Source organism: Tamandua tetradactyla, chromosome 1 (genome assembly GCF_023851605.1).
Source record: "Tamandua tetradactyla isolate mTamTet1 chromosome 1, mTamTet1.pri, whole genome shotgun sequence".
NCBI classification, from domain to species: domain Eukaryota; kingdom Metazoa; phylum Chordata; class Mammalia; order Pilosa; family Myrmecophagidae; genus Tamandua; species Tamandua tetradactyla.
The window spans coordinates 48,804,488-48,817,360 of NC_135327.1; the positions used below are offsets into that span (position 1 = coordinate 48,804,488).

The window sequence follows — 12,873 nt, forward strand, 5'->3', positions numbered from 1 at the left end:
GTTAGTTAAAATTTTCTCCCCTTTTAGTCTAGGTTAAAATGCCTTTTCTTTTATACAATGATGATACCGATAGATGGTAGTTTTGAGGCTGTTGCTGTCAATTTTTATGTTATTGTTTTGTTTTGTTCCATTTTTACATTCAAACTTAAGACAAAGTGTGACAACCTTATGTTGGTTACTATTTTTTAAAAATTATATGGATAATTTTTTATTGGTTAGGAATGGTCTTGGCTATAAGTGACAGAGAACCCAGTTTATTGTGACTTAATAAAGATTGCTACCTCACAGAACGCAGCACCTGAAGGTAGAGCTTCCTAGGCTGCTCAAGCAAATACCATATGATGGGCTGGCATAGAAAATGGGAATTTATCAGCTCACGGTTTTGGGGTAGAGATAAAAGTCCAAATCAGGCAGCCTCAAGGTGATGCCTTTTTCCCAAAGACTGTGGCCTTCTGGGATGGCTGCTGGCAATTTTTGCTGTTAGCTCGTCATGTGGCAAGGCACATAGCTGCTCCTTCTGTGACTTTTTCTGTGTCCTTCATTCTGCTTATAAAGGACTTGAGAAATAGGCTTAATACCCACCCTGGGCCTCACCTTAACAAAAACAGCCTCATTGCCAGGTCCTGCTTACAATGGGTTCATACCCAAACAAATGGATTAAGTTTAAGAAAATGTCTTCTGGGGTACATTCGGCTCCAAACCATCACACAGATTTATTGGCATTAATTCAATGTTTCTAATTGGCCATTCTGTCATCTTTATTTTGTTGGTCTGTTGCCTTTATATATCTATGCTCACAGTCCTAAGAAGGCTGCTTAGTTCCAGCTATCATATCTGTGTTCAGTGCCAGAAGGAAGGGAAAATACGTTGGATGTGCAGTGAGGAAGAGCACTATGCTGGTTTGGAAAGATTTATGCTCCCTAGAAAAGCCATGTTTTAATCCTAATTAATCTTGTGGGAGCAACTGTCTCTTCTAACCCCTATTCAGTACTATAGGTTGGAAACTTGATTAAGTTGTCTCCATGGAGATGTGGCTCAATCAGTTGTGGGTTAGATGAAGACGTGTTCCACCCATTCTATGTGGGTCTTGATTAGTTTACTGGAATCCTCTAAAAGAGGAGACATTTTGGAAAGAGTCCCTTTTTGAGAATGAGGAGAGAGCCACAGGATCATGAGAAAAGGATGAGAGAACCACAGAGTCCACCAGCCAGCAACCTTTAGAGATGAAAAAGGAAAACATCTCCCAGGGAGCTTCATGAAGCAAGAGGCCTGGAGAAAAAGCTAGCAGAAATTGCCATGTTCACCATGTGACCTTCCAGCTGAGAGAAAAATGCTGAACTTCATCAGCCTTCTTGAATCAAGGTAGCTTTCCCTGGATGCCTTAGATTGGACATTTCTATAGACTTGTTTTAATTTGGATAATTTCATAGCCTTATAACTATAAACTCGTAACTTATTAAATTCCCCTTTTTAAAAGCCATTCCATTTCAGGTATATTGCATTCCAGCTGCTATCAAACTAGAACAGGCTCCAAGCTTCCCAGAACTCCCTCTCACCCCTTGCTGACATCTGTTTATGCTTCATTGACTAAAATTGTGTCACTTGCTCACTCTTAGTTACAGAGGAGTCTGAGAACGTGAACATTTCACTTTTCAAACTTCTATACTGGAGAAAGTCAAGGGAAAAATGTGTCAGAAATGAGTATTTTGTTAGCCAACTGATAGTGTCTGCCATATGCAGAATCTAAGTCCAGTCCAAGTGATAGTACTTGGCAAGTTCTCAGTTCAATTGTTCATACAATGTGGTCCCTGATCCAGCAGCAGAAGCATCACCTGGGAATTTGTTGAGAAATGTGAGTTCTGGGACCCTATCATAGACCAACTGAAAAAAACACTGGAGGTGGGGCCCAATAATCAGGCAATTCTGATGCGTGTTCAGATTTGAAAACCACTGCTCTAGCTATTTTACCAGAATCATTTCCTGGCAGTGATTCCTTTTTTTTTTTCTTTAAACAAGTTCTTTATCTTTATGTCTTTCAATTTTGTAAACAGTTTTATTTACACACCATACAATCCATCCTAAGTATACAATCAATAGCTCCTGGTAATTATGCATTCACCAGCACAGTCTATATGAGAACATTTCTATTTATTCCAAAAAGAAAGAAAATAAAATTCCATACCCCTCTCTAATATCCCCCTATTATTGACATGCAGCTGTGGTATAGTGCCTTTGTTATAATTAATGAAAGATATTACAATGTTACTGCTAACTATACCCCTTAGTTTGCATTAATTGTATTTTCCCATATACCACCCCATTTTTAGCACCATGTAATAGTGACATATATTTGTTGTAGTTCATGCACATTTTCTTATATTTGTACATTTAATCACCATCATCATCCACTTTAGGTTTCACTAAGTTATGCAGTCCCAGATTTTATCCTCTCGCTTTCCTTCCAGTGTTACACATTCCCCCAGCCTTCCTCTTTCAACCATACTCATGCTCAGCTTTGTTCATTGTACCTACAGTATTTTCTGGCAATGATTCTTAACTGGAAGTGTAGAAGCATACCTTCTAGAAAAACACCAAAATAAATACCTGGGGGCAGGTGGGTGTATGTGTGCAAACTACCCACGGCTCCTTTGCCAACATTTAGTTGAGCTCTAGACCAATTGTTTTCAAATTTGAGCTTCAGAATCACCTTGTTCACCTCTAAACTGAGGTGAGTTGGGTTTCTAAATGTACTTTTCTAGTAATTACCAAGTGATCCTGCCACTGCTGGTCCCAACAGCAAAGCCCTAAGTGTGGTCCATAGACCATCAGCATCAGTATCGCCAGGAGCTTATTGGAAATATAGGTTTCCTGGCTCACCCAGTCTTACTGATTCAAAATCTCTGGGGGCAGGGCCCAAAAATCTGTATTTTAGCAAATTTTCAAGGTAACTCTGAATCACCCTAAAGTATGAGTGCCCTAGACTAATGCCTCTCCAACTTTCTCATACCTATAAATCATCTACAGGTATTGTTAACAATGTAGATTCTAATTCAGCAGGAATGGGGTAAAATCAGAAACTCAAACCCAAGTTACTGATCTTGGGCCACACTATTAATGGCCCTGGTCCAGGAGCAAGCAGCTGTCACCTCCACAAAGCTGCTACTGTGAACTAATGTTATTAATGGGAGATGGTACCATATTCCTCAGGTGTGTTGATGCAAAACAAAATGCTACCTTTCTAGGGCAGTCATTCCACAACTTTAATGTACAGCCCCCAAATCACCTGGGAAACTCATGCAAAATGCAAATTCTGAGCCTCACCCCCAGAAATCCAAATGAAGTGGATCTGTGATGGGGCCAAATGTAACCTCTCTTCTGCCAGGCCTTGAAGATCACTTGAAAGCAGATGGTCCCCCAGTTCACACCTTGTGGAGCTTCTACCAGGTTTGTATGTTGCCTCCTCAACCACCACATGGTGAGCTCTTCAAGGCAGGAACCCTGTCTTCTCCATCAGTGTGCTTCAAAATTTAATGTACATATGCTCTACCTGGAGAACTTGTGGAAATGCAGATTCAGATTCAGCAGGTCTGGGGTGGGAGCCTGAGTGTCTACATTTCTAACCCTCGCCTAGATGGTACCAATGCTGCTCGTGTGTGGATCACAATTTGAGAGCCAACCAAGATGCTCCACCTCACAGTGTGCCCAGGCAAGCACTGATCTTAAAGATCATCTAAAGAACTCTTTGTATAATTCATGCATTGACCATTTATCTTTTATACATCTCTACACTTTAATGCAGTGCATAATATAATAAAACTTCCATTATCTGATCTTCTCCAAATTGATTCCTTCTGGAGTTCATATAATTCTTAATTCAATTGTCCTGGGGACTCTCCTTGAGTAATAGGAGTTAGAATGTTGGACTGCAGGATCAGAATTCTAAGCAACTTTGACAAATTGGAGGAACGTTACATTATAAATGAACAGGATAAGGTCCAACGGGGTAGTTGCGAGACAGTGCCCTTAGGCATGAAAAATAAAGGAAACACCAAGAAGAGAAATTGGAAGAGACCTGGGAAGCACATGCAGGGTGGAAATGTAGAATCTCATCACTCAAGATGAGAAATTATACTAAAAAATGAGCACCCAGGCAAGAAATTGCAGAAGAGCAAGACAGTAAATGCCTTTTTTATTATGCAAAGCTCCAAGTTAAGAAGAGATATATAACCAAGTATTAGAATTACTCAGCATGTTACTGAGTTTTAAATATCATACCTCTGATAATTACGTTTTCATGACTCTTGGACCGCTTTTGACATTATTTTCTACTCATGTTACATTTATCCCTTAATGTTTATGAAAGTCACTTCTGGTTGCACATTAGAAGCACCTGGGGAACGATTAAAATTACCAGTGCTCAATCCCATCCCAGACCAATTACATCGGAGTCTCTGGGGTAAGGCCTTGACATCAGTATTTTGCAAATGCTCCAGGAAAGCTAATACATGGCCAGGGTTGAGAATTCCTGCCCTGGGAGAAGCTCTGCCACCGGTGTCATTGTCCTTGTAAGTCACAGTTACTGAGGGCAGGGTAAGGGAATAATAAGTGGGAATTTATCTGCTGTCTCAGAATCTTGGTGAATGTAGCAAAGCTGAGAAATGGGTGAAAAGTAACATATTCTAATTCAGCAGTCCTCAATCTCGGATGCATGCTGGAATAATCCAGGGAGCTTTAAAAGTTTTCGGATGTCTGGATGCACCCCTAGAGATTCTGATGTAACCTGCTTGGGAAAGACTTGGACATAAGGAAACTTTAAAGTTCCTCCAGGTGATTCTACTGTGCAGTCAAGGTTAGAACCACAGTTTATAATGAAAAATAGAATCATTTTCTTTGAAATGATCAGATCGGCACTCAAGACTGGTAGAGCTGAGTTAAGAGCTCCCAACCCCAGGACTTTGCTTTTTCCATTCACCACCTTACCTTTTAAACATGCTTTCTTAGACAATATCAAACTGAATGATATTTAAAATTTTTCTTTTATTTCCTTATGTAAACATGGGCAAGTCTTTTTCATCTTAAAAAAATAAAATCTTGCCCTAACCCTATTTCCCAAGTAATTACCCTCTCTCCCCTCACTCTCAAGGTAAAACTTCTTAAAATAATATTGCAAACTCCACTTTATAAAGTTCTTGCTTCCCAGATACTTCATAAGACTCCGAAACACGGCCTCTTCCCTGATATTCTCCTGAAATGAACTCACCACCATCACCAATGGTCTCCTAGTTACCAAAGAGAAAATGCCCAATCCTCATCTTACTGGACCTCTATATACTCAAGACTTTGCCCATTCCATCCCTCTCATATGCTGCTGCTACTTTGCCTCGCACTTAGTCGATCTTTTCATTTTTCTTTGGAGGACTCTTCTTGTTGCCTGTCCACTAATTAAACTTTGGTGTATATCCTTACATCTATTTTTCACCTCATCAAGGATTAAGTTGAAGCATTTGATGATATGTTTTTGTAGGCCAAAAGTGGCTACATATTGGTCATGTCATATGGTTTAACCTAATGCCCTATCCTCTTACATTCTTACCTACAACTCATGATTCAGCTACTGTCTGTATACCGTGCTGATATTCAGACCAATTGTTAAAATATTGCAACATTCTCTAAATTGGTAGATAGTGGTTGCCCACTGCCCTCTTCCCACCAGTACCTTCCTGCTACCCTGAATTTCCTGCTTCCTTTCCTGGCACTTCTGAGATTTCCCAATGATACAATAACTAAAACAGAAGCACATAGCTTAATAGGGGACTCCAGGACCCTGCACCAAGGCTAGAGCTGGCACCTGCTCTGATTGGTTATTGTCTATGCTGTACTGATTGTTGAATATTTTCATATTACCTCTGCTTATATGGTCATGATTTCCAAATGTACTTATCATTCAATCATATCACTCAAACATCTCTTCTTAGCCTCAGATGCATATTGCCAGTTGGCTCTTGCTAGTTTGATATCCCACAGATACATCTGAGTCCTTGTGTCCAATATGGAACTCATCAAACCTTCCTGAGATGACAGACTTTTTGGGCATGACCATGCCACTTGTTTTGGCCAATGGAACATTATCAGATAACGTGCAAGTAGAGGCATGAGGAATGTTTGTCCTCTTGGAAAACTCGCTCTTGGGGGCAGCTGCCAAACTATAAAAAAGCTCAGACTAAACCTCTTTGATGAGACCGTTTTGAAAGGGAAAGGGTACAGGAAGCAAACTAGGAACCCAGACTTAACAGAGAAGCCCCACTTTACCTTGTCCAAACTTCTGATCCACAAAACTTTGAGAAATAAATTAAATGAAATGTTTTTTATGCTTCCAATCTTGAGTGATATGTTATGCAACAATAGATGACTCCTTATATAATACAATACAATGCAATACTAACCTATATATTATAGATACAACCTTACTCCTTATATAAAACCCACCTCAAGAAATGGCATTCTTACTCACTTATTACCCAAATCCAAAATCTAGGATCAACTTAGACTGGTAGTTTTCCTTCATTTGCACACTGTCACCAGTATTTTAAAATTCTACTTCATCATTAATTTCAAAAGACTTTTTAACCTCCCTGCCACTGCCCTTGTTAGGACAGAGCTGGCAAATACCTGTCATTGTGCAGTCACTGCCCTTCAATGACCACAGCAGACACGGCCAATCCATCAAGACCCTGTGTTCAGGTCACCCAGGAAAGTGGCAATATAATTCTCCTCAGTAGCCCACTCCAAGAATTTACTACCAATCAATCACACGGCATGCAACCCATTTGCTATCGCTGTTCTCAGCCCGCCTGATTTATCACTTGTATTAAGGCAAAAGCCACTTAACTGGCTACACCAACCACCCCTGCCAATATCCAAATCAATTTGTCTTCTACCTTTTTAGTAGGATTACCAAATCCATCTCTCTAAAATTCATTTAGAGCTGTCCAGGTTTTGCCAACCTGTGCTCACTCCAGGACTCAAAGGCATCCAGGTACGTGGAAGTTAAATTGATTGCAAAGATGGCCCCAATTCCCTTCATCGCTTTGTATCCATGTCCTTGGTGATATGATTTTGCAGAGCCTCCCATAAAAAAATAAAGTCAGTTTTCCCCACCCCTTGAATCTGGGCTGAGCTGGTGGTTTGCTTTGGACAGTCTTGGTAACATTGTAGAGATTCCAAGCCTAAGCTTCAAGAGGACTTGAGCACTTGCTCACTTCCATGAAAACAAGCGTAGGCTAGTTTGCTGGAGGATAAGAGATGACATGGAGTGAAGCCAAAACTCTCAAGCTAAGCCTCCAGATATGTGAGAAAACACAGCCAAGATCAACAAAGCTCCTGACTGATGCACAGTTAATTACAGACGCATGAATGAACCCCACTGATATCAGGTTGCACCAGTAGGGCCACCTCACTGACCCATAGACTCATTAGGTTTTGTGCTTGTTTGTTACACAGCATTCTATAGCCACAAGTAACTGACATAAGGTTTATATGAAGGACCTGCAGAGCAGCCCATCTCAACTTTATTTACGTGAGAAACTAAAACAAAATCACTGCAAGAAAATCCATCCAATTGAATCAAGGCATCAACAAAATCCATAGGTGGTAATTGCAAAGAATGTCTTTACAAGAATTTCAGAACACTGGGGCACCTGCCTATCCAACAGCACTGGTGCTGGCATTTTCATCACTAGTGGGAGATAACACCTGCATCAGAACCTGAGCATCCCCAAAATCTTCACAGGGCATTTGCCAGCATCAGCAGAATCAGAGGCTGACCTCCTTGCAGGCAACTGGAGTGGGAAAATGGCAGACACAACACGGTAGCTAAAAAGGTTGTGATTACGAGAACATTTGAGATGCCTCCAGGGGACTGCCAGAAATAAAAGGAAGGCACCTTGAAAGGTCCTGCCAGGGGACTAATGCTTTGTGATAATGTTTTTTAACTCCATCTTACCCTATAACTCGATGTGGCTTGGGGAAAAGAATTTATCATTGTCTATTTAAAATCTTTCAATAATGCTCCTTTGCCCAACAAAACCAAAACTGGTTATCATTGCACTGTATACCTATTTATCTCTCACCTCGCTTGCGTTGGGCTGGGTCACATATTCACATAAACTCACTTTTACCGGCCTCATTTCTGTTCATTTCTATCATCTTCTTACTCTTAGATCATGTGATTTCTCATCCCTGCCATAACAACTGGAAGGGTGAATTCTCTTCTGAAAGAGCAGGTTACAGTTAACCTTGCTCTGGGATGCAGGACTTTATACAAGAAGTAGCAGCCACAGTTCTGTTTTTCAAGCTACAGGTGAGAAATGGGGAAGGTGATAACTTCCATTCAGGGGCAACAGTGAAATTGAATGTATCACTTGTAGTGGAATGAAAAAGAAAAAAAGTGGTCACAAATTCTTTGCAGATGCTTCCTTTAAGAGTAAAAATCTATTTCCTAATTCTCCACCCCTTGAATCAAGCCTTGGCCATGGGACTTGCTTTGACCAACGGCACATAAACGAATGTAATTCAAGGACAGAGGTGAAAACTACTCGCAAGTTCAGACGTGCCCTTTGTCTATCATATTTGGAACTCTGAAATAACAGTTTGAATGGTTCCAAGCTAGCTCGCTGGAGAGGCCAAGTGGAAGAAAGCCAAGAGACCCCAGCCTTCAGCCTGCCAACCACGTGTATGGAACTGAGGCCATTCTGCCGGTCCAGCTCCAGCCAAGCTGCCCAGTGACCCAGTTTAGCCCAGCCCACAGAATTGTTGAGTAAGTAAATGATCACTGGTTTAAGCCACTAAGTTTTGGGATGATTTGTTTATAAAGTAAAGCTGAGAGGTCATAAAGGTGTAAAATATCAGGGGTATAAGGGGTAGTGGAGAGACATAACTTCTCATACAAGATGGGCTTTTCAAACCAAAGCAACTTGCAAAGGGGATAGGATGGGAGAATTTATTTCAATTTCTCACATCAAAATATTCTTTAGAAAGTCCACTGGGAAAGTCAGAGAAGACAAACCACAACAACCATATATAAAATAAAACAAAACCAAAAGTTTCTCTCAAATCTTAGGAAATGAATTTTTCTGATGGAAACAATGAAGGGCGAGAAAAGTGTGTAGCTGTTTGTGTTTTCTCCTTTTCTTTGCCTTAGAAAAATGAGACCCAAATTTATGTTCCAACTCCAAAAAAGCAAACAGGGCTTTCCAGAGCACAATGGGTGTATTGGCCATTTACGCAAATTTGTGATCACGTGTATTACAGAAATTTTTACCTGTATTCTGCTACTTTCTTATCTTCTGCCAATTATATTTTCCTTAAAGCACCACAAATACCTTTGAATTAAGATTTGATATCTAACATTTGTTTATTGAATCGTTCTATTTTTAGTTAAAGGTGAACTTTAAACTAACCTTGATCACAATGTCTACTCTGTCTTGTTTTCTTCTTCTGCCTTATTCTACTTGACCATGGATGGAGTTATGGAAAGGCAGGAAGAAGTAGAAAATAGAAGTGATAAAACATTTTGCAATTTTCCCACTGCTAGATAAAATCTAAGATACATGCATTTTCTATTGCAATAGTTTCCCCCAATACAATACACGGTCTTATTAGAACTGTATTTTTTGCTAGCAAAGCCAGAACTGCCTCCCTCAGCATCCTGCATATAGGGGAAATAAAAACACAACTAGCTCATCTCTGTGATATAAATATACTTTGATTTGCCTGGATTTTTATTTATTTTTTTAGCATCCACACTCTTTCTTGACACTTCCAAATGACTCTAGGACTGACTGCATTTGAATGCTTATTTGAATTTTAATCTCTGTCTTTAATCAAGCACATTGTGTAGCATACATTATTATGACTAGTAGAGTCGAATGGCTATTGTTTTTACTCTAATATGAATTCAAAAAATTAAAAGGATTTAAGGATTAGCTCGAATGTCTTCTTTCATGTGACCTAATTTATAGTGTCCTATTATTACTGCATTTCTAACAATAAAGTATATAGTGTTTCCCAATGAGTTAAAACAATAGCTATATAAATACAATATATATTATTCATGTCTGTTGTGTACTTAGCTGTCTATTATTAATATTAACCATCTCTGCTTTCTTCCAGGGAACTTAAAGCCCCATATATTTTATAATCAAAACTGTCAAGAATTATAACACTACTCTAGGTGATCTCCATAAAAGGAGATTATAAATGCCAATCAAAAGGGCCATTGGTTGCTTCATTTATATTCAAAGTGCTTCTGCCCATAAATTACATTAATAGTTTATAGTCTCCTTACCTCGTCCCGGAAGGAGCTCAAAGCATGTTAAGTCTTCTCATCCTTATAACCTCTGCTTGAGGAAGATGCAGCCATGATTGGACCCTGGGATCCCCTTTACCCATACACTCCCCTAACACAGAGAACAGGCTACCCTCCGCCCCTCTCCTAGACATTTCCACATCCAACATTCTGCTGCAGGAGAAAGTGGTGGTCCCCTGCGTGCTGCTTAATTGACTCAGGTGGCACATCCGGGTCACCATTATAATCCTGTCCACTTCATCAAAGTTGTCTGGGGTGCGACTCTTGTTTCTCATTATTTTGGCAGGGAAAAAGAAATCTGTCAAAACCTGAAGACATTGAAATGTCATCAGAAAAATCCATCTCAGAACAGAATCCTTTCGAGCTTCTGGAACCATATATCCAGCAATGTAGTCTAAGGCTCATCCCAGTCTCATACCAAGCTACATTCTATAGTGAATAATATTTAAGTGAAATTGAAGAACTCAGCCACTTCAAAAACCCTTTATCAATCCATTGCCAAATGTCACTGCAATACTCCAAACACCTCCAGAGAAAATGCTAGCAAGCCTAAGGCAGTGACTATCTGTTTGAAGAAACTGAAATAATAGAGGCCATTCCTTGAAGAGAGCAAGGAACCTGCATGATAATAAATGAAATAATTGTCTTCCTACTTTTTTCATTTTCCAAGACACCTATTATTTGAATCACAACCACTGAACCAGACTGGGGGAAAGTCACCTTCCATTTGACTTACAGGTCAACCCTTTCAGACAACAAACAATATGGGAAATGTCAGGCAGATACCACTAGGTTCTCTGTCGGGGCTGTATCTTGTTCCCTGGGCATCCCTGTAGATGTTCCTCTTTCTGTTCTTCTAACTCCCTGGCTCTAATTGGAGGCAGGAGAAGGACTGTTAGAGCAGAATTTAATACCCATAGTGGTTGGCCCAGTTACTTTGTAGATTGGGGGTGGAGGTGGGGATATATTATGAAAAAGTGTCTGTGAATGGAATGCTGCAAGTTTCTTGTCAGATTTTCCAAATTGTTAACCGATTGTTATTGTTTTAAACCACTACATGTACTCAATTCACTGATTAAATAATTACCGATTGTCTATATGTCTATCACTGCGCTAGGCACCCAAGGATAAAAATAAAAGAGGACAAATAGTCTCTGCCACTCCTTATGTCTAAGAGGGCAGATATTCATTAACTTATGCAAACAAATATTTATTGAGTCCCCAATATGGGACAGGCATTCTTTGGGCCCTGGAGAAATGGCAACAAATAAAACAGATTTAAAAGCCCCGCTTTCATGGAAGTTTACATTTTAATGGAGGTAACATCTGACTTTACTAGAATAAAGTAATATGTACAGCATGTAGTTATGGCTAAATGCTATGGAGAAGAATAAGGCAGGGAAAAATTTAGGACATTGTTCAAGATGTTAATTTTAATTTTTCATAGGTCATCTAGGGAAGACTTCCCAGGGAAGAAATATTTGGATAAAGAACTGAAGGAGCTGAGGGAGAGACATATTTTAGACAGAGAGGAAGAAAGACCATGGCTAGCTATTGAAGGAAGAGTGACGTGGATTGTACAGCCCCAGCATGACCACCATCCTAATGCCCAATCCTCTTGGTCTTCCAGAGTCTCGTCATTCCCCAAACCCCGTCAAGAGATGGAGTCTGTGTCTCCTCCCCTCGGACTTGGACAGAGCTTGGTTATTGCTTCTCCTCAGTCTGACAAGTTGGCAGAAGTGACCCCATGTGACTCCCAAGGCCAGGCCATAACAGGCAAAACAGCTTCCACCGGGCTTTCTTAGGAGGCTCGCCCTGAGAACTCAGCTCCTGAGCTGTGAAAAAGCCCAGGCCACAGGGAAAGCTCGGGTGGGCAGGAACCGAGGCTGAGCCCCCGGCCTGCCATGGAAATAACCCAGCTTGAAAAAGAGGTGCCTCCAGCCCCAAACGAGCCTCCCCAGCTGACCCCAGGGAGACCTGCAATGAGCTCCTCCACTGCGCCCTGACCAAACCGCAGGTCTGTGAACACAATAAATGACTGCTGTTATTTTAAACCACTGAGTCTTGGGATGGTCATAGGACTAGGTGCCCAAAACAAGTGAGGGAAGCACTGTGAGTGGCGGGGGTGAGTCTGGGGGACAGTGGGAAGAAAAGAGCAAGCCTGACCCTGGAGGGCATTAGTGGCCCCAGCAAGGACTTAGGCTCTCACCCTAAGTGCCCCTGGGCACCAATTAAATGCTGACCCCTCCCAAATGCCAGCTGCATCAAGCAGACAGCCTCCAGCAGGCACACATCTTCACAAACACCCTTTGGAAGAGATTTTCCCAGTAGAGGAAAGTGTATTACTACTTCCCACAGGCGACACTCTGCACCCATGCTGACAAACTCACAGACTGCTCCGACCAGAACATTTCCTGTCACAAAATGTTAATATTTGCTTCTAAGATGTCATGGTTAGGGACAGGTGTCAACTTGGTCAAGTTGTGGTACCTGTTCATCTGATTGGG

At 40.8% G+C, this 12,873-nt stretch overlaps 1 long non-coding RNA gene across 2 annotated transcripts; it reads left to right on the top strand.

The window, feature by feature from the left end:
• Positions 1–274: 274 nt before the first annotated feature.
• Positions 275–12,403, top strand: LOC143684272 (uncharacterized). Of its 2 annotated transcripts, none has more exons than XR_013175946.1 (4): positions 275–304; positions 8,220–8,359; positions 8,523–8,815; positions 11,814–12,403. It is a non-coding gene; the product is annotated as an uncharacterized LOC143684272 (long non-coding RNA). The 2 variants fall into 2 exon arrangements; XR_013175947.1 differs by lacking the exon at positions 275–304 and adding an exon at positions 6,748–7,036.
• Positions 12,404–12,873: the final 470 nt, after the last annotated feature.